Here is a 20,746-nt window from a genome sequence, read left to right as displayed (position 1 = left end):
GTAAGCGGGGCCAGCGGCAGAAGCCGGGCCGTGCCGGGCGGGGATGAGCCGAGGCCCGGCAGGGTGGGAGCCACCAGGACACCTCGAGGGAGAGCGGGCGTGGGGCCAGCGCAGGGCGAAGAGCATCCCGGGCTGGGTGAGGAGTTCCTGACCCCCAGCATGGCATCAGCCCCAGTGATGGCATCGTGCTCCTCCCGCAGCCCGACGGCACCAGCGCACCCCTGGAGATCGTGCTGCTGGACAAGGTCTCCACTGGCTTCCCCGGTGTCGTCCAGCTGCTGGAGTGGCTTGAGCTCCCCAACGACATCTTGATCGTGCTGGAACGCCCAGAGTGCTCTCAGGACCTGCACCATTTCATTCGGGCACGGGGGTTCCTGTCCGAGGAGGTGGCGCGGGATCTGTTCCGCCAGGTGCTGGAGGCCGTGCAGCACTGCACCAGCTGCGGGGTCCTGCACAGGGACATCAAACCAGGGAACATCCTGGTTGACCTGGCCACCGGGCAGGCCAAATTGATTGACTTTGGCTGTGGCACCTACCTGCAAGACACAGCCTACACTCGCTTTGCAGGTGAGCCCATGCAGGGGTGTGCTCTCGGTCCTGGCATCTCATGGTCCAACATCTCACAGCCCAAGCTGGGTGTGGCAGCGGGGATTCTCCCTTTTGCTGCCCTTCATGGCACTGAGATTTCAGCTGAGTTGCATTTGAGCAGGGCTGGGTGGGGAGCCAGCTTCCAGCCCTGCTGGCAGCCTTTGCCCACCACTCTGCCCAAGACTGGGGCTGGGGCTGGGGCTAGGGCCCAACAAAAACACGGGTGGGTGGGGGTAGCAGAGAGGCGGGCCGTAACCTGTGTCCCAGCCGGTTTGGTGTGCAGGTGCGAAAGGGCTTGGACTGCTCCACTCACCTGGTTTGTTTTGGATTCATGATGTTTTTGGGCAGTGCAGGCAGGGAGGATGAAGGCATGGTTTTCCCAAGCACTGGGTGGGTTTTTCCTCCTCATGGTCGGGCCTTGCCAGGACTTCTGCTGCCCTCTTCCAACGCCAGTGGCTTCTTTTCCTACCCCGAGTCTGTACACAAGTCCCAGGTGCTGGCGAGAGGGCAGCAGTCACCCCGTGTGCCACTGGGGCAGCCCCCACACGCCCAGGGATGCTGGGGCCAGGCTCTGGGAGCAGCAGCATCCCCCTGATGAACCCCATCTGTATTCCACAGGAACACGGTCATACAGGCCCCCAGAATGGACCCACTTTCGATTTTACTACGGCAAGCCAGCTACCATCTGGTCCCTGGGCATCCTGCTGCACCAGATGGTCTGCGGGGAGCACCCTTTCAGGAGGAGCCAGAACATCAGCTGGGACCATCAGCTCTCGCTGCCACAACGGCTCTCTCAAGGTGGATCCTCATCTCTGGCCACGGGGGCAATGCCAGTGCTGGGAGACAGCAGCAGCTCGTGAGCGTCCCGCTCTGGCAGCTGCTGAGGAGGTGGCACATGTCCTGCTCTCCTGCTCTCCTCCAAAACAGGGAATTGATGGGGAAGTTTAGGCCCAGCTCTGAGCACATCCAGCATGGCCTGGGCATGGGAATAGTGGGGCAAGGCCAAAAGGAGCCTTCTCCAGCTGACCGGCGGGTTCTGGTTTCTCTGCCCAGAGTGCCAAGATCTGATCAGGCGGTGTTTATCCATGCTGGACTTGGACAGGCCCTCGTTAGAAGAGCTGTTATGTGATCCCTGGCTGCAGGATATTCATCTGCCCTAGAAGAAGGGAGAGAGCCACAGGCACACTTTGATGCAAGGCCCTGGTAAGTTGCAGCTCCACACATGCCTTGGCAATCAGAAGCAAAGGAACCCAGACATTTTGTCCTGCCTGTGTCACTGCCCAGGGGTCATCAGATGGGAACATGCAGCCCTTGTGCTGGAGCTGAGCTGCTCTGCCCAGCACTGGTGGCTGCCATCTGAGCTGGTTTGCTTGTCTGGTTCCCTGACAGCTGGGGCCCTGGGCAGAACCCAGACAGCCTGGGCTCACCTCCAAGGAAGGAGAAGGAGCCCCTGGAGAAGCTGTACCAGGTGGGGCTGCTGCTGCTGGGGACAGCGAGGATGACATCAAGGATGACAGCCTCTTCCTCCAGCTGGTCACCGGCAGCTGAGGATGATGGACTTCGATTCTGGCACCTTCTCCAAAGCCAGGCTCCACAGGGAATTTGCAGATGAGTCCACACGCAGGGGGATGCTCCCAGATTTGGGCATTGCACAGCCTGGCCAGGAACCAAAGGTTCCCCCTTTGCTGGGGCGGATGCAGCTGATCCTTCAGTCGGCTGCCAGGCTGCTTTTGGCAGGGCTGGAGGGATGGGCTGGGGTGGTGATGAAATGGGGGTGGGCTCCTGGCCCTGCCAACAGCCCCAGCACCCACCGTGCCCCGGGCTGGGGCTGGGGCTGGGGCAGCCAGCCCGACACAAACAAACCCCCATGGTGGGAGCAGAGGTGGGACTCCAGAACCTGTGCAGGGGCTGCTTTGCTCTGCAGGCAAGGAAGGGCTTGGGCTGCTCCACTGCCCCTGTTTGCTTTGGGGTCACCATTATTTTGGGGGGCAGTGCAGGGAGGAAGGGAGAAAGCCTGGGCTTCCCTTACCTGTGGGTGGGTTTTTCCCTGGCATGCAGGGGTTGGGCCTTCCTCAAGACCCTGACAGTAATATGATTTTTGACCTTTTTTCTTGTTCCCCTTTTTGTCTGTAATCTATTTTCAATAATTTGTTGTGTGTTTTTCTAGAGGAAGCATTCTAGCTGGGGTCCAGTCTGGATGGGAAGTGCTTGGGAGCAGCTGTGGCATGGATGGGCCATGCCCTTGGAGAAGGCTGAGGACATCGTTTGGGACCAGCTTTTCTTCCAGCGGGGGATGGCGCCACGTGGGTCCCGTCTGCTTGGCATGGTGGGATCAGAGCTTTGGGGAGATGGCAGCGAGCACAGGAGCATCCTGCTCTGGGCAGCTGCTGAGGGCTGGATGTGCCGTGGCTGGCTGCAGGCTGGGCACATGTCCTGCCCTCCTGCTCTGCTCCCAGAGGCAGCAGGGATGGGCAGCTCTGGGCACAGTTCTGGGCACGGCCAGCATGGCCTGGGCACCGCGGGCGGCTGGGACAAGGGGACAGGAGCCTTCAGCTGACGGGCGCTCTCTGGTTTCTCTCCTTGCAGCCGGGCTCTGCGGGTGCTGAGGCTGCTCTGGGCTCTGCCAGGGCTCTGCTGGAGCTCAGCACCGGGCTGCAATCAGCCAAAGAAGAAATGGGTGACCTGCAGCACAGACCTGCTGGAGCATTTCAGCAACACAGCTCAAGTGTGCAGAGTGTACACATCTCCCAAGGAAAACATGACACCACCCCAAAATAAACTTGTTCAATAGCTTCTGAAATGAAATCAATCTGGGATGACCCCAAATGACATTTTGCAGCTTGCTCAAGCTGTAGCTCAATCTTTCTCTGACCAGTTCTCTCTTCCACCTGCCTTTTACTTCCCAACTGCTCCCTCTTTTCCCCCAGTGAGTTCCCAGCCCATGGCAGTCTCCATCACACTGTTGCCTTCCTTGATGCCCCTCACCACGAGGAAGGCTGCGCCCCAGGCTTAGGGACTCATCCTGTCACTGGCTGAGGAGCAGCAATGTCTCAGAGGTCCAGTGGGATTTTAGTGTCATTCAGAGCTGCTCTCCAGCCCTCAGCTCTCCTCACTGCTCAGTTCCCACTCCCTTTTCCTCGTCCTTGCAGCAGGATGAGCTCTGTGAATCCCCTTGAGCCTCCCCACTCTTCCCAGCCCACGCACCCACCTCAGTTAGGCTGAAGCTGCAGCTTCTCTGTCTCCTCTGGCACACCAGTCCAGTCCCCTGTGCGGGGAGCCCCAGCCCCAGAGCACAGCACTCAGCAGTGCACTCCGGGCTGGAGCAGCTGCCCTGCAGCCCTGGCTTGGCTGTTTGTGGCAAGGGAATGCTCCCTGTTTGCAGCTGTCCCTGCAGGATGGCCCCAGGGCAGAGCCCAGCCGGGCTCCCACTGCAGCCCCTGAAGCTTGGGGCAGACAGTGGTCCCAGAGCTGAGGTTCACGGGGAGCACCCAGAGCTGTGGCTTGCAGTCAGTGTTGGCAAATGTTGTGTTCTCATCTCCTGCAGCCTGTGGGGAAAGCCACCTGTGCTGCCAGGCCTGTGTGTGCCAGGGCTGTGTGTGTGCCAGGGGCTCTTGGATGTCTCTGTACCCATGGACAGAAGGCTCTGTGTGTGCCAGGGGCTCTTGGATGTCTCTGTACCCATGGACAGAAGGCTCTGTGTGTGCCAGGGGCTCTTGGATGTCTCTGTACCCATGGACAGAAGGCTCTGTCTGTGCCAGGGTTTCCATAGTGTCTCTGTGCCCATGGGTATGGAATAGCATGGACACTGAAAGTGTCAGTCCTGTTGCTTGCACGCTCCTTCCTTTGTATACAAGACGCATCCATGCACACCCCCATGTACAGATACATTAAAACATCAGGGAGGGACAGAGATTTCCCACAGAGCTCTAACTTGGGCATAACTCACCTTTTAGCCGGTGGCCAGGGGATTTTTTTCCCAGCTCTGTGTGAGAAGGTGTCCAGGAGCTGAAGGAGCAGCATTTAGAAGCAGTTTCAGGATTTCTAGGCAGGAAGTGGAGCTGACAACCATCCACGTAACTTGCCGTATTCATCAGGATGTGCTGCTGGTTCTTTGGGAATATGGCCCAATGGAGACACGAGCCTTGGAAAAATCCCAACTCTCTGTGGGTTTGTGCAAAGGGGGAGCAGCAGAAACACTTTGTGTCTGCTTTGGGGACACAAGGCCCAAGGAGCTGCGGTGGCAGAGGGTGACCTGGGCTGGTGGCAGGTGAAGTCCTGGTTCATGACATCCCAGAGTGGCACAGGACAAAGCTCCAAGCCCTCCCAACCCCAGTGATGAAGTCTTTGTGATGCTGCACATCCTATAGGAAAAGCTGCTGTCACACAATGCACTGGGATTTGTAAGTTTCATTTTCAATACTTTAGGTCCAGGTTTCAAACTGCAATATTTTTGCCCTCAAGAAACAGTTGTGCACAATCCATCTCTCATCCTCTTATTGCTTCAACTCCAATTAAAAAAAAATCTTAATATTGGAAACAAAACCCAAAGTCTTTAAAATGGATGCTGATGTCAGTCCGTAAGATGGATCCAGGCATCAGAACATGCACAAATTAAATGAGTTCTCCTTTTAAAAAGATCAGTTACCTCTTAATCCAAAGTTCAAGAAGATTTCACTACACATTTGTTTCTTTTTTTTTCTCTTTAATATTTTTCTCGGGTTTTTTTCTTTTTTCTTTTTCTTTTTAAGAAGATAACACATTCTGAAAAAGAAATGTTCAGCAAAATGAGAAACATTTCTGGTAAACAATGAAAATATTTACTCCTCTGTTTACTTTTCTCTGGATACCCTGATGTAAAAAATCTAGCAGATATGAGCAGAGGTGTCAAGTGTTTGCTTTGGTCTAAGCTGGAGTTCAGCACTGCTCACATCCTGCTCCAGCCAAGAGTTGCAGAATACTTTTGCACACCTCGAGCCATGTGTTTGCAGGCACAGCACCTGCAGAGCTGACACACCAGTGCACGTGAATAACTCTGTTACTCCCTCACAGAATTTGGGCTCTGCCCCAGAACGAGGTGCTCCAGCCCTTGGCTCCTGGTTCCCGTGGGGAGCAGCTCCCTTCCCTCTGGCTGAGCTGCTCAGGCAGAGCCCGGCAGCTCCTGGCCCTGCAGGGCTGAGGCTTTTCCCCGTTGCTGGGCACAGACAGATGGAGCAGCACTGCTGGACACGGGGGCACACAGAGGGACCAGCAGCAGCTGCCTTTGGCCACCTGAGGCTCCAAGGCCCAAACTCTGAGCAGACAGGGCTGGAAGAGACTCGCAGGCTCCCTGCTGGCTCTGCTGCCCCACTTGTGCCCACCTGGGAGCCCCCAGGGCCAGCAGGGACTTGAGATGGCAGCCCTGGGCTCCTGGAGGTTGTGCAAGGAACGGAGCTGGGGACTCCCTGTCCATGGGGAGCTTCCAGATGGAAAAGGCTGCTGTGCCCAGGCAGCTCCAAGGGCAGAGAAAGGAGGGTCTTGACCATGGGATCTGTGCCAGTCCCACAGTCCTGGGCAGCAGCCACTGAGCCCTGGAGGAGCAGAGGGCACAGCAAGAGGGACAAAAGCAGGCAAGGTCAGAGACTGGAGAGAGCCAGACCCGGGAGCAGGAACAGCTGCTCCACTGCACTCTTGGAGAAAGCTCTTGGCTGGTTCAAAGCACTGAAAGGCATGCAGGGCAGAGAGGAGGCCACACCAAACACTGCTCCTGTTTCCACAGCCTCCCCTCTCCATGTCCCAGAAGGAATTGGATGGACTGTGTTCTTCTCCCCAAGTCGTCCGGTTCAGCACGAGCAGCTGAGCACCAGGAGCTGAAGGAGCTGAAGTTATTATCTTCATAATAACTTTTATCTGTCATTCTTTCACATTTATCAATTCTCGTCCCCTAAGCGAGGTGCTGGCAGGCGGAGGAGGGAACTCAGTCCCGATACAGAGGCTCGTGCTCGCACCCTGAGCGTGTAAATAAATAATCCAAACACTGATGGGATGGCAAAGGCTTGGCCTTGAGGGGGTGTTCGACCTGAGATCCTGCTCAGTGAATGTGGGAAATAGTAAAGGTAAGATGATTTTCAGAAAGCTGGGAAAGCAGGCCTTAGAAGCAGAAAGAGCAGAGAAACTTAGAGCTGGCTGCAGCTGCAAAGTCTGAAAGTAGAGAAAGTTACAATGGTATAGCAAGCAAGGACTTTAAACTGCTGCTCTGGCCCTTGTACCCTACTCTGCTGGGACAGCAACTCCAGGTCCTTCCTGAGGCTCTGGAAAGGAGCACAAAGGCCCTGAACTCCAGAAACACAGAAACTTGGCAAGTGGAGAGGGAGCCGGCATTGCGGGCAAGTGCCAGCGGGAGTGGATGGGGCTGGAGCAAAACATTCCTTCCTGCTTCTCCCTGAAGCAGGGACACAACCCTGTCCCACAGAGGGGGACACTCTCACCCCGGGCTGGCCACCAGCACCCAGGTTCTCCAAATCCCAGCACTGCCACAGAAAGGCAGTGACAGAAGGAGACATCATCCAGCCACAGGCCGTTCAAGCTGACAGCTCCCACCACTCCACTCCTCACAGAAAACCTTGGCAAGGTGTCAGGAGCAGGGATGAGACACGGCCATGGACACATGACACAGGTGGCCAAGGCAGAGCAATATGGAAGTGCAGAAGTTTTCTTCTTTCTCCTATCAACATGCACTGGCGTGGACATGGCCTCCTGATGGAGGGTGACATCACCGAGCGCAGGATTGTGACATGTCCCCCCTCGCTGCTTAAATACAGACGTGGGCAGAGCCGGTGCCAGTCTGGCTCTGGCCTGAACTCCTACCGAGCCTGACTGCGAGGTGTGGAGGGTCAAGCCAGGTTTCTCTGGTGCTGAGTGGTGCCTGTTCTTGGCAGGTCCCAGTGCCAGTCCCAGAGCAACCAGCAGGGTTTCCCCAGCCCTGCCTGGCTGGGGCAGAGCGTACCTGCAGCACTGACAGGAAACGTCCCCTGGTCAGACGTGGGCAGGTGACAGGGCTTTAGGGAGGTGGGAGGGTGTCCTTCTCCTTCCTCCCCTCTCCTGCAGGGTGTGACATCGGCAACAGAGAGCAGCTCCTGATCCTCAGCCCTCCCCAACATGCTGCAGCAGCCAAATATGGCCACAGAGACAGATGGCAACTGTGCCATCTGCCAGGACACCTGGGATGACGTGGCTTCTACTCTGCCCTGTGGCCACCAGTCCTGCCGGAGCTGCATCCTGCGGTGGGCACAGACAAATCCATCATGCCCACTGTGCAGAGGAGCAATAAAGACTGTCAGGTTTTCTGATGATGCCGGTGACTCTCTAGAGATTGTCATCACAGCCCCTGAGCAGCTGCCAGCAGCCACGAGCTCATCAGAGGGAGCTCCCAGCGGCCAGGACGAGATCAGCCCCCATGGCCCTGTGCCGGCCCATCCCTCTTCTCCTCAGGAGACCAGCCAGAGCTGTCAGCGGTGTCCTGCCCAAGGTCTGGGCAGGACTTTCCCGTCGATGACGGGAACTTCTGGACTCTGTGCGGACTTGGCTGAACCAGAGGATGGAGGCCATCCAAAGGGAGCAGTGGTGGATGGCAAGGAGCACAGAGTGCCATCCTGTATGTTCTCTGTGTGTGTGGGCCAGACCAGGAGGACATGATCCAGAGTCTGCAGGGCTTCCTGGAGGAACACACAGTGCCACTGGTCCAGGGCACCATCGACATCACTGTGAGACACTGCAGCTCAGGGGCCCAGAGTCTGCTGCACTCCCACGCTGCCGCAGATGAGGATGACAGCCCAGCAGCCAGCAGCTGCTCCAGCAGCTCCAGTTCCATCTTCTCCAGCCCCCCAGCCTCTCCAGACCCAACAGCCACAGTTCCCCCAGCTTCTCCAGCCCAAACAACCCCAACTCCTCCAGCCCTAACAGCCCCAGACCCAGCTCTTGGACTCTACCCAGCAACCCTCAAGTCCCCACAGAGGAAGAAGAGGAAGCTGCCACAATGGAGGCCACCCCCAGCAGGGGTCAAAGCCATCCCCCAGTTGTGCCGGTGTCCCCAGAGCAGGACCAGCCCCACGATGAGGCAGGTCCCTCTGATCCTTCTGTCCAGAGCACCAGCCTCAGACCCTCTGGTCCCACCCAAGGCAGGCACTGCTTGCCTGGGTGGCCCCGGCGGTCCCTAAAGAGAAAGGCCTTGAACTCTCCCCACCCCTGCAAGAGGCCCCCCTGCCAGTAGAACTAGCAAGGCTCTTCAACTCCTTATTTTTAGAAAAAAAAAAAAAATTGTTGTTATTTCCCCCACACAGTCTCTGCGCTCTGCTTCCTCAGCCTTCCCCTTGTGCCCCACCGTGGGTGGCACCCATGTCCTGTGGGGCACCAGCCTTGCGCCCAGGGCCATATGGGCAGCTTAATTGTCTTCAAGGCCATTCTTGCCTAAGAAGAAGTTGCCTGGACTTTCATTCGTCTCAATGTCAATTCCACCCTTGGAGTTTTTCCCAGCTTTGTCCTTCCCAAGGCCGTTTGTGCTAAAATATCTCAATACTCCATCCTGGATCTTATGAACATCTGCGAACAGCTGTTTTGTGATGCTAATTACATATCACTTTCCCCTATTACTTTTTAACAAATATTTTCTAAAATATCGATATAGTTGCAATTATTGGCGCAAATCATATTCATTTATCACATCTCTATCTGGCTTTGTTTGAAGGTGTAGGCTCAAAGCAAACTCCCTTAGCTCCTCCCTGAGCCCTGGCCAAGAGGAGGATGAAACCAGATCTTCCCGCACTAGAAGTTGTGGTAGCTTGTTTATTCAACAGTATAAAATCTGGGCCCTCTCACTTGGCGCAAAGTTGGCGGCCTCGCCTGAGGGTGGGCGAACCACATAGGAATTCCCAGTGACTGGGAGTGCTTCTCCAATCCCTTGGTGTGACAGGGCATCCCCAGCTGACGTGTGTGTCAGGACAATGGTCAAGTGTGAGGGTAACTGGTGATGTATCTTTCTGAATCCCTACAGGCAATCTTTTCTAGCAATAATCAGGTGCATTGCTTAGCTTATCCTTTTGTACTTCTGTGCTGCTTTGCCCTACAGTCAATGACACTTCTTCCTCAAGCTGGGGTGGGTGTCTTTGGTGCTGACCCTGCCAGCAAGCCATTCCCTTCAGAATTGGACTCGGTGGATCCCTTCCAACACAGAACATTCTGTGATTCTGTGATCACTTCTACAAAGTTTGCTCAGAATGAGTTTCAGCTAAAACACTTGGAATTATTTGCTGAAATTAGAGTTGGTAGATGGAACTCTTGTTGGTAAACAATGGAGGGAGAGAACAGCTTCATGTGGGTTTTTGGGGCGTTGCCCCAATTTTGTGGGTTCCTCCCTCCATTTTGGGATCTCACACCTCTGTTTTGGGGGTATCCACCCAGCGATTTTGGCTTCCACTCCTTCCACTCTGGGGTCCCCCTTTAATTTTGTGCACCCCATCCCCATGTTCCACACATGCCCAGCGGCCCCAGTGTGCACTGAATGGCCAGCAAGGGACTGGGGAATGCCGGGACCCACAGTGATGTCAGTCATCCCTCCTGGTTACACACAGGACTCCTCGGCCCTTTTTGGGGTGCCCTGGAGTGCCAAGGCCACGGGGAGGAAATGTCTTTGCTGCCACGCTGGGCAGGATCTTGCTTGGCCCATTGTGGCCTCCTGTCCCCTGTCTCTCATTGTCCTCTGACAGCCCCTGTGTCCCTGCACCCCTCTCAAGAGCAGGACTTTGGTGCCAGCACCCCCAGGCTCCAAATCCCCGCGTTGGCTCTGTCCCTATGGTATCCCCACGCGGCCGTTGCGCCGGGGCCGTTGTGGCGACAGCCGGCGAGCGGCGCCATGGCGGAGCTGCCGCTGCCCGCCGGGCTCAGAGCCAGCGCCTTCCCCGCCAAGCTGTGGCGCCTGGCGAACAGCCCCCGCGTCCGCTCCGTGCGCTGGGACAGCCGGGCCCGGGGGCTGCTCATCCACCGCTCCCTCTTCGAGCGGGAGCTGCTCAGCCCGGGCGACGCCCGGGGCCCGGCCCCGCACACCTTCAGGGCCACGCAGTTCCGCAGCTTCGTGCGGCAGCTCTACCGCTACGGCTTCCGCAGGGTGCCGGGCCGGGTTGGCTCAGCTGCGCCGGGCGATGCCGGCAGCTGGCTCCACTACGGCAACCCCTGCTTTCGCCGCGACCGCCCCGACCTCCTGCTCCGCATCAGGCGCCGGAGCGCGGCCAACAGGCAGCGGCCGGCGGCGGGGCGGGAGGGCCGCAGGCGCCCGCCCCGCGGCTCCCAGCAGCTCCCCGGGGCGCGGCCGCTGCCGCACGGGCGGGACGGGCGCAGTCGCTTCCAGCCGCTCTCCAGGGAGCGGCCGCCGCTGCCGCCCGGGCGCCCGCCCAGCGGCTTCCTGCTGCTGCACAGGGAGCGGACGCTGCCGGACGGGCGGGAACTGCGCAGCCCCCGGCCTGGCCGCTTCCAGCCGCCCCCCGGGCAGCGGCCGCTGCTCGCCCGGCGCCCGCCCTGCGGCTTCCACCTGCTGCACAGGGAGCGGCCGGTGCCGGCCCGGCGGGAGGGGCCGAGCCGCTTCCAGGAGCTCTATGGGGAGCGGCCGCCGCCCGCCGAGCGGGAGCTGCTGCGCATCCCGCCCTGCGGCTTCTTCAGTTTCTACGGGGAGCCGCTGCTGCCGCTCGGGCGGGAGGGGCCTCGCAGCTGCTTCCAGCAGCTCTACGGGGGGCAGCTGCCTCCGATCGACCGGGAGGTGCTCAGGATCCAGCCCTGCAGCTTCCAGCAGCTCCACAGGGAGCAGCAGTCCCCAGCCTACGACCCACGAGGTAGGAAAAGAGTTGTAGCCTTGCTTTTCCAAAAGGTCATGAAAAGTGACTGCTTGGAGTATTTTTCCACAAGGCTCTGTCATTCTCGGCCCAAAATTCTCAAGCTTATTTAGAAGGGGCACCTAGAAAGGAAAAAGATTCTCTGCCTGGTTTTCCTGCCTGCTTCCTGGGATGGTTGATCCAAGGCAGCAACAGAGATCTGTGTCCCAGAGCCACGTTGTGCAGTGTGACCAATGTCTTTGTATTCTTGCAGCCACCTCGGGCACTTCAGCCCCCAGCGCTCCACCTGGCAGTGCAGGTTGTGCAGCATCGACGGCCTCCGGCTCAGCCTGGAATGCACCTGGTGAAGAGCAGTTGCCACCAGTGGATCTTGGCTTTGCCGTGGAGCAAATGATCCGGGAGATCAGGAGATCCCTGCCTGAAAGGTCTCCCTCTGCTCAGGTAACCCATTGGTGGGGAATGGACGAGGCTGGGCTGAGAGTTTTGAACGTTGTTAGATGGAGAAGGAGAGTAACCGTATCCTTGATGTAATTCCACTAAAATACTGAATGATCTTTAGTTTTCTTTTTTTTTCTCTTGTTCTTTCAAGGGCAATATGAATGTTGCCCCTGAGTCTTCAGGAGGGGAGCCTGTGAACGGGTCTGCAGCAGAGGAAACTTCATCTGGCACCGAGAGCTGCGAGAACAGTTCCCCAGAGCCCGAGGAGCCTGGTAAGGACAGAGCCACCCCCGTTGGTTTACAGAGGTGTGAGACGGCTGCTCTGAGCCTGCCTCTGGCAGGAAGGGAGACGAGAAGAGTTGAGCTCTTGTCTGCAGGGTTGGTGCTTCCTGGTGCCTTTAGTTCAAAGGCACATGCACAACCTGCCCGAGCTCTGCCCTCCACGCTTCGCCAGAGGCTTGGGCACTGAGTCCTCTGCTGTGGCAAGAGAGCAGGGAATAAACCTGACCTTGTGGGAGTTGTGCCACCAAGCTGGGTGTCCCAGTCTGGTTCATACCTCAGCCCCCAGCAGCCTTCAGCCATTTCAGTCAGGACTGTGGTCTCTCTGTCACTGGGACTGTCTGTGTTTCAAGCTCTCGTGGGTGCCATTTGCACTGTGGGTGCTGAGACTTTATTAGAATACTTAAATACTTTACACAGTTCCGTTTTGAAAACTTGGAAGGATCCCTGTTCTTTATAGAGCAGGCTTCAAATTGCCAAGTGAGAGTCTGCCTTTCAGGCCGTCTTTTAATGTCCCTGATAGAAGGACAATTGGTGCTCAAGGGACACTTGCACAAGGGCCAGTATTGTCTCAGTGTTCCCTTGGCTTCCCAGATCCCGTGTGATCAACGTGTCCAGGAGGGCTGCCCTGTGTGCCAGGAAGAGACAGAGGGAGAGCCTGTGACCATTGGGCAGGTAGAATTCCTCTGTCTCTAGTTATATTTCTAGATGTGTATAGTTATGTTTATTGCTATATGTAGTTGTATTTATAGGTTTATGTAGTTATATTTATCTATCTACATCGACAGAGATTTGTCTAGTTAATTTATTTTTAGTTTTAGGTGTATATATTTATATTTTTAGATGTGTAGTTATAGTTGTAGATGTCCGTAGTTGCATTTATACATGTGTATAGTTACATTTACATATATATATAGTTATATTTGTAGATAGGCATATTTATATTGATATATGGGGGTTTAGTTACATAGATTGATATCTGTATAGGTGTAGACCTCTTTTTAACCTCTTCCCCTGCTCTGCTTCCTCCCTCACCTCTTGCTTTTCCCCCGTGCCCCCTGTGTCCCCTCTCCCTGTGCTGGGTCCGAGCTGGCGGCCGGGCCGGGCGGAGCAGCAGTTCCAGCCCCGGGTGTCCCTGGAGCGGTGGGAGCTGCCGGTGGCCCCAGGCACTGTCCCCTGAGGAGCTGCTGAAGGACGGTGAGACTGAGGAGGCTGAGGGGGCGGTGACGCTGAAGGGACGGTGACCCTGAGGTGCTGCTGGGGCTGAGGGCTGTGGGGCAGCCGAGGGCGATGGTGGCACTGAGGTGACAGGGAAGTGGCACAGGCCGAGGGGTGGCGGGTCTAGGGGGACGGGCTGGGTCAGAAGGGACTGAGGGGCTGAGAGGACTGTGAGGGGCTGAAGAAACTGAAGGGGGCTGGGGCTTTGCCGAGAGCATGGCGGGGCTGAGGGGATGGAGGGGGCCGGCAGGGAGCACAGAGGGCTCCGGGGCTGCAGCTCTGCCAGGCCTTGGAACCAGTTGCAGAGCCTCCGCTTTTGCCACAGCTGCAGTGGAGACCTTGAGGACAGCTGGAGACTGACGGGAGCCAGCAGGGAGAAGCTGAAGGCCAGCAGCAAGAGCAGGGAACGGGGACCTGCTGCTGCCACGCTGGAGAGAGCCCGGGTGAGGCCCCAGGGCCGGGGAGTCAGGGTGGGGCTGAGGGTGGCGTGGGCTGTGGCCGTGGGCACTGCCCGGCGGGGCAGCAGCGGGCCCTGCCCGTGCTGGGGCTGCTCAGCGCAGCTGCCCCGGCCGGCACAGGGGCTGTCCTTGGGCAAGGCAGCTGTGCCGGCAGGGCCTGGGAGCTGTGCCGGCTGTGCCGGGCTGCCAGGGCTGCGGGACAGTCCCGCCGCGGCTGCGCTCACCACAGCCTGGCCCGCTCAGCTGCTTTTTCTTTCTAACCCTCCTGGGGAGGCTCTGAGATCTTCCCTTCCCTGATGGAAGTGCAGCTGCTGCCAAGGAAAACGTCCCCATACTGACTCAGTGCTCCCTTTGCTTCCCAGCTGTGCCATCTGCCGTCCCTGTCCAGGAGAGCTGCTCTGCACGGGAGGAAGAGCCCGAGGGAGAGGCTTTGAAGATGGGGCAGCAGCAAGAGCAGGGAGTGGGTGTTATAAGTTAAAGTAAAGAATTTGTCTGATCCTTTAGGGATTGATAAAAAGAATTTTATTGATTACAGCAAGCAATGACAAGCAAACAGCGCTGGGTGTAGCCGGGGAGTCAGTGCTCCGCCAAGGCTCACACCGCTTCCCTTTTCCCACGGTCCTTTATTCTCCCCCTTCTTCCGCGTGCCTTGTGGCTTTTCCGGGATACTCTGCGCGTGCGCCTCCAGTTGCTAGGGGGTCGCCGTCTGCTCTCTGGTGGTCGTCTGGATGAAGGCTCTCCTCCTCTTCCTCGCTGGGGGTTTATGACCCTGTAACAATCTTTCCATAGATGGTTAGACACCTCCCGACCCTCGTTGTACAATCAACTTAAGGAGTCAGCATATCCTTGGGTTTCCTGTTATTCACAAAAAACCTCTTCCTTTGCCTGAGTTCCTGTTTAATGATGAACAAAGAGACTTCTCTTATCTATTACAAGGGGTCTGGAACACAAGTCCTGTGAGGAATGGCTGAGGGAGCTGGAGTTGTTTATCCTGGAGAAGACTCGGAGGTGACCTTATCACTCTCCACACTCCCTGAAAGGTGGTTGCAGTCAGGTGGGGGTCGGTCTCTCTCCTCACAGCAACTGACAGGACCAGAGGACAGTGTCTTAAGCTGCACCAAGGGAAATTTAGGTTGGATATTAGGAAAAAAGTATTTTATGGAAAGGGTGATGAAGTACTGGAACTGTCAGTCCAGGGAGGTGGTGGAGTCACCATCCTGGGATGTGTTTAAAAAAAGACTGGATGTGGCACTCAGTGCCATGGTTTAGCTGAGGTGGTGTTAGGGCATGGGATGGACTTGATGATCTTAAGGGTCTCTTCCAACCCAGCAATTCTGTGATTGTGTGACATCACAGACCAGGTTGTGACATCATATAGTTGGCTGTGACATCCCTGGATTATTATGTGACATCACAGAGCAGGCTGTGACATCACAGGATGCCTGTATGACATCACAGAGCAGAGCAAGCTGTGAGGACAAAGAGTGTGCTGTGACATTATAGGGTGGCTGTGTTCCATCACTGAAGGTGTTGTGACATCACAGGGTGGGTCTGTGAGCCCACAGAGGTGCTGTGTGACATGATAAGTGAGTTCTGCCATCACAGAGCAGGCTGTGACATCACAGAGGAGGTTGTGATGTCACAAATTCGGCTGTGACATTACAGGCTGGCTGTGTGACATCACAGAAGGGGCTGTGAGGCCACAGAGAAGACTCTGCCATCATAGAAAAGGGCTCTGTGACATCACAGAGCAGCTGGGTGATGTCACAGAGAAGGCTGAGACAATAGAGAGTGGGTTGTGACATCACAGAGCTGACTGTGAAATCACAGAGCAGGCTGTGACATCACAGTGAGGCTGCATGACATCTCAAATGTGGCTGTAACGTCATAGAGCTGGTTGTGACATCACAGGGTGTCTGTGACATCACAGGCTGGGCTGTGACATCACAGGAAAGATTTTGTGACATCACAGAGAAGACTGGGACCTCAAAGAGCAGGCTGTGACATCACAGGGCACCTGTATGAAATCACAGGCGGCCTTTTACATCTCAGAGTGGGCTATGTGACATCACAGGGGCTGTGTGAGGTCACTGGGGAGGTCACTCCACCCCAGCCGCCCCTCCCAGTTCCCCCAGAGAAGTCCATCGCTGCTCATGCATAGCGGGGTCCCCTGTCCCCCCGGGTCCCCCAGCCCCCGGTGCCGCAGCCTCCCCCAGAGGATGTTCCAGGAGATCGACCCCAGAGCCTGACACGGGGATGGGGGCTGAGGCTGTGGGGGTGGGACAGGGGGACAGGGACCCCCTGGCAGCGTCCCCGAGTCCCCCAGGGCCAGAGCCTGGGCCAGGGCTCCTTCACCCTGTTACCAACGAGGGCTTGAGAGCACTGAAAAAATCCCCAGCAAGGGATCAGCTAAAACCAGATTTAATATGAAGTGACAGCACTGCAAACTTCCTTGGCAAGAGTCACTCTGCCTCTGACTGGACACTTCAGGCACACCAAGGAAACAAAGCAACAACAAAACCAAACAAAATCCAGGCAATCAAAACAGAAATTGGCCAAGTATTGGGGCTTTCCTTCCTATGGAAAATAACTGTCCTTCTTGTCCAGGTGCCCATGGCATGAACTGGGATTTCACCTCCAACATTGCCTGTTGTGACAGACTGGAGGAGATTGTTGGCTGGAAACATTTCATGTGTGGAAAGGAAGGGACAGGTCCAGCCTTGCCCTGCCCTGGAACCCCAGCCCTGCCCTGCCCTGGAACCCCAATCCCCCCAGAGCCTCTATCCCAGCCCAGCAGTGTCTGCCAGTCCCTGGCACAGCACAGGCAATGCTCCACAGCCACCTCTGGAGCCCCCAGCCCAGCTCCTGAGTGACCAAATGACCCCAAGTCCCACCTGGGGGAAGGGCCCAGGAACACCAAGGGGTATTTAAGGCTGACCACAAGGCAAGCACACATCTTGACCCTACCTCCCCTTGGAATTTCTATTTTTTTGAGAACCACTGGAATCCAGGAGTTGGTAGCTCTGTGTGTGCTTCTCTAAATATTATTTTTCTCTATTTCTGTGTCTTCTTGCGAATTTTGATTAACTTAAATTTGAACAGGATTGGAGCTTGTGAAGTTTAATGGGCCAAGTTAATGCCCTGAGAAGTGTTTTTGTTGATTAAATGCTGTATAAGACCTTTTGCCAAAGTTTCTCTGATCTTCTAAAGTTGCCAGTAAAGGCTGTTTTGTTGTTTTGAGCTCATGAGAATCTCTTGTTGGTATTTCTCCAGTGCATCCAACTCAGAGGACACAAACAATTGTAATTCCTCCTAAATGTCTCCTTGAGAGAGTTGTTTGGGGGATGGGGGTCAGGGCTTGTGTGTCCTGCTTGGCACAGCCCAGGCAGGGCTTTCACAGCCACATTCCACACTCCATTTCCCAGCTGGAGCCGCTGGTGCCTCTGAGTTCTGCTGCCCCAGCCCCAGGGACGCTCTCCTTGTCTGCCCATTCCTCATGGTCTCTGGGCAGGGATGGCCTCAGTGGGGGCTGCTGACATCCTCAGCAACTTGGAGGCTGCTGCTGAATTTTACTGCTTCAGAGGCTTGCTCAGCCTTCAGCTCTTCAGTTCAGCAATTCAGTGTCCCAGAGCTCATTAACATTCAGAACAGATTAACAAGCCATGCCTCTGTGAATACTGTAAGTTTTCAAATCTTTAGTGGTTAATTAGGCAGATTCCAGTAGTGTAGTTGAAGTGAATGTATTTTATTTACACAGGCAGTGAGAAACCATTTTTCATGAACTGTTTAGGTTTTTTTTCCCTGGTAATACATTGATATGTGCAATCTCCAATTGACACTGAATCCAAGTGCCTCCTCATGCAGTTTGAACAGATATGAAAATCAAGACCCTTCATGGCTGACAATCAGTCAGACTCTGTCCCTACCCCCACCTCACCATTTCCCCCATCCAAGCCCTGGCACTCAGAGCAGCCTTGTGCAAATCTGAGCTCCCTCCAGCCCAGGCTGCACCTGCAGGTTTCAGCTCCTTGGCTCCAACTCCTACCTGCTTTCCTTGGAGGAAGAGCTGCCCGAGACACAGAGGGATGTTCATTTCTTGTCAGCCAACAAACCCAAGGGAAGGCACAGCTCCATCAAATGCAAAAGTCATTCCTCTGCTGGATATTAACTCCACTTTGCACGGCAGACAGTCTCAGAGCAATGGAAAACACCTTCTGTGCCCAGCACAGATCCCAAGGTCCCCCCAAACCACTCCCTGCCCCGATTCTGCCCAGATTTGCTCTTTGCACACAGGAGTCACAGGCTGAAGTCAGGAGCTCCCTCCATGCCCAGAGGGAGGAAAAGAGGGAAAGTGGATGAAGAGCTCTCCTGTGCAGAGCCAAGGTCCAAGTGCCCCTGCAGTGGGAACCACAACTCATCAGGTTTGTGTCCTTTGGGCTCAGGGATGGTGACACTCAGAGGCACAGAAAGGTTTCTTACCAACAAACACAAGTTGAACATTTGAACAGTTTAATAACCATCACAGCTCTTCCCTCAGCTCTCTGTGATGTCCCAGCAGCATCTGACATGTCCCCCATCCCCAAGGAACTTCTGTACAGGAACAGTTTTAGACAAAGAAGTAAGAAATGGTAATTCTGTGATAGATTTAAAAACAGCAAGATATAATTCATATTTATTTGAACTTCAGAAAGATTGGGCCACTCCCTGATGTGCAAAGAATGAAACCTGTCCGTTGAGAGACATTTGAAAGACCAGAAAGCATCTGGAGGGGGAAATCTGGGTGCAACGGGAAGTACATAGATCCAGCTGGTCTAGTGCAGAGATGTCCTTAGACATGGCCATTTCAACAGGAGAACTGGAAACACCTAAAGGAAGACAGAGAGGAAAGAATAAACAGAATATTGGTGACTCAAGGAGATGGGAAGATCAGTATTTCTTGTCATTCTGCCATCAGTACATCAGAAAATTGCTGTTTCTTAAAAGTACTGAAGTGACACAGATAATAAAAATGTGTTTGTATAATACGAAATGTACATGTATTAACACCTGTGCCCCTTTCCAGGCAGACATCAGCTGTGTGCCCATGGACAGGCAGTGCCACTTGTGCCCTGAGGTGCCGAGCTGGGATTGGATCTCTCAGAGAGGAGCTGAGGGAGAGCAGAGCACCTTGCAAGCTGCAGGTCCCTGCCAGCCCCGCAGGGCTCCTGTGCCATCAACATCTGCTCTGCTCCAGCCTGAAACAGGGCCCAGCATGGTGCCGGGACCATCAGAGAGCTGAGGTGTGTGCTGGAATTCAATGCCCTCCCCATGGCGCAGCAGCCCTGCATTTCCCTGCTCCAGCCTTGGTCTCCAGCACAGCCATGGAGGCTCTTTGGGCTCCTGAGTGTTCCTGCTGTGTCCATGCCCCCAAGGGCACAGAGCAGCCTCCTCTCTCGGGCACTTGCCTGTTTTCCATGCCTTGCACAGGCGCTGGCCCTGCCCCACAAGGCCTGGGCTGAGTCCTGCCCTGCACGCTCAGCCAGGCTGGGATGGACACTGATGGTTTCTGTGCCAGGCTCTCTGAGCCCAGCCCAGCTCCCTGCAAGCTCTGCCAGCTGCCCTGAGCTCTGTGCAGCACCAAGGGCCTCTCCCCAGCACAGCCCAGCCGGCTCTGGCCCCACAGCTCTGCTCAGCCCAGGCTGCTCTGGCCACTGGCCCCACGGCCTCAGCCCCTGGCCAGGGCACAGCAGCAGCTGCAGCTCAGCCAGGACTCAGCCCCAGCCATGGGGGAAGGGGCTTGGCCAAGGCCAAAGGAGGCTCCCTGGGTGCCCTGCTCCCCTCGGGCTGAGGTGCTGAGAGCTCTGCAGCCCCTGCTGCCATCCCATCTGCCCAGGCCAGCACAAGAGCCCGGCCTTGGGGCCCTCCAGAGCTGCTCCTGCTCCAGGCCCAGGGCCCATCCCAGAGCTGGGGCAGCCACAAAGCTGTCTTAGGGTGACGTTATGGTGCTTGTATCCCCAGTCATGTGTTCTGTTTATGCCTGATATTATGTTCTGCACCATCAGGATTGACTCTGAAAATGAAGGATTGTTTTGTCTTTTTATCAGCCGGCTCACCTCCCCCCATGGTCTGTGTATAGGAGAGGCTTGGCTTGCTTGCTTGCTTGCTTTGCGCTTTTCTTTTGCTTTTGCTTATTAGTTAGTTTAGCTAGGCTAGGCAGTCCAATTTTTACCCTGGATTGTTTTTTTTTCCTCCTTCCCTTTCCCTTTCCTGAGTAGCATCTGAACCTGCTCCAGACCAGGACCTGGGAAACACCAAGAGACACCGAGAGCCTCCACTTTGTGACCTGCAGCAGCCATCCCCTGCACCAGAGACTGAGAACTGGGTGACCACCCCCAGGAGAGACTTTCTGAATTTGTCATCTCTTCAGAATGGTGAAAGAGTTTTGTCATCTGGTGTTGTTTTTGTACTGGGGAGTGTTTTGCTTGTTAAATAAACAGGTTTTTTTCCACTACTCTCCGAGGGAGTTCTTCCCGAACCAGGTGGGGAAGGGGCCGTGAAGGTTTGCTTTCAGGGGACTCCTTCCAGAGGTCTTCTCCCAAATTTGCCCTAATCTAGGACAATCTAATTTGTGCCCATTTCTGTTCATTGCTTCTCTGATGGGAATGGAGCCTCAGCCACTTGGAGGTTGCTGATGAATATTACTACTCCACAGGCCTCTTCTTTCTTGAGCTCTTCAGTTCAGGAATTCAGTGAGAAAGGCTCATAAAGATTTATTTAAAACTTCCAAACAAGAAAAGCCCATGGGAATAATTGAAGTTTTCAATTCTTCTGTGATGAATTAGACAGATTTCAGTAGTGTATTTAAAGTGAATATACTGTTTTGAAAATTATGCAGAGAGAACTGTTTTGTCCTGTTTTCTTTTCCTGTTTTTC

The 20,746-nt window shown here is 55.5% G+C and overlaps 1 long non-coding RNA gene across 1 annotated transcript; it reads left to right on the top strand.

Annotated features, from left to right (window-relative positions):
* The first annotated feature begins 1,237 nt into the window (after positions 1–1,237).
* Positions 1,238–2,329, top strand: LOC137466527 (uncharacterized). The gene is made up of 3 exons (XR_010995200.1): positions 1,238–1,386; positions 1,642–1,791; positions 1,978–2,329. It is a non-coding gene; the product is annotated as an uncharacterized lncRNA (long non-coding RNA).
* Positions 2,330–20,746: the final 18,417 nt, after the last annotated feature.

Source organism: Anomalospiza imberbis, unplaced genomic scaffold (assembly GCF_031753505.1).
Source record: "Anomalospiza imberbis isolate Cuckoo-Finch-1a 21T00152 unplaced genomic scaffold, ASM3175350v1 scaffold_252, whole genome shotgun sequence".
Lineage (NCBI taxonomy): Eukaryota > Metazoa > Chordata > Aves > Passeriformes > Viduidae > Anomalospiza > Anomalospiza imberbis.
Note: the sequence above shows the minus strand (reverse complement) of the source record. Positions and strands in the feature narration are given on the sequence as shown.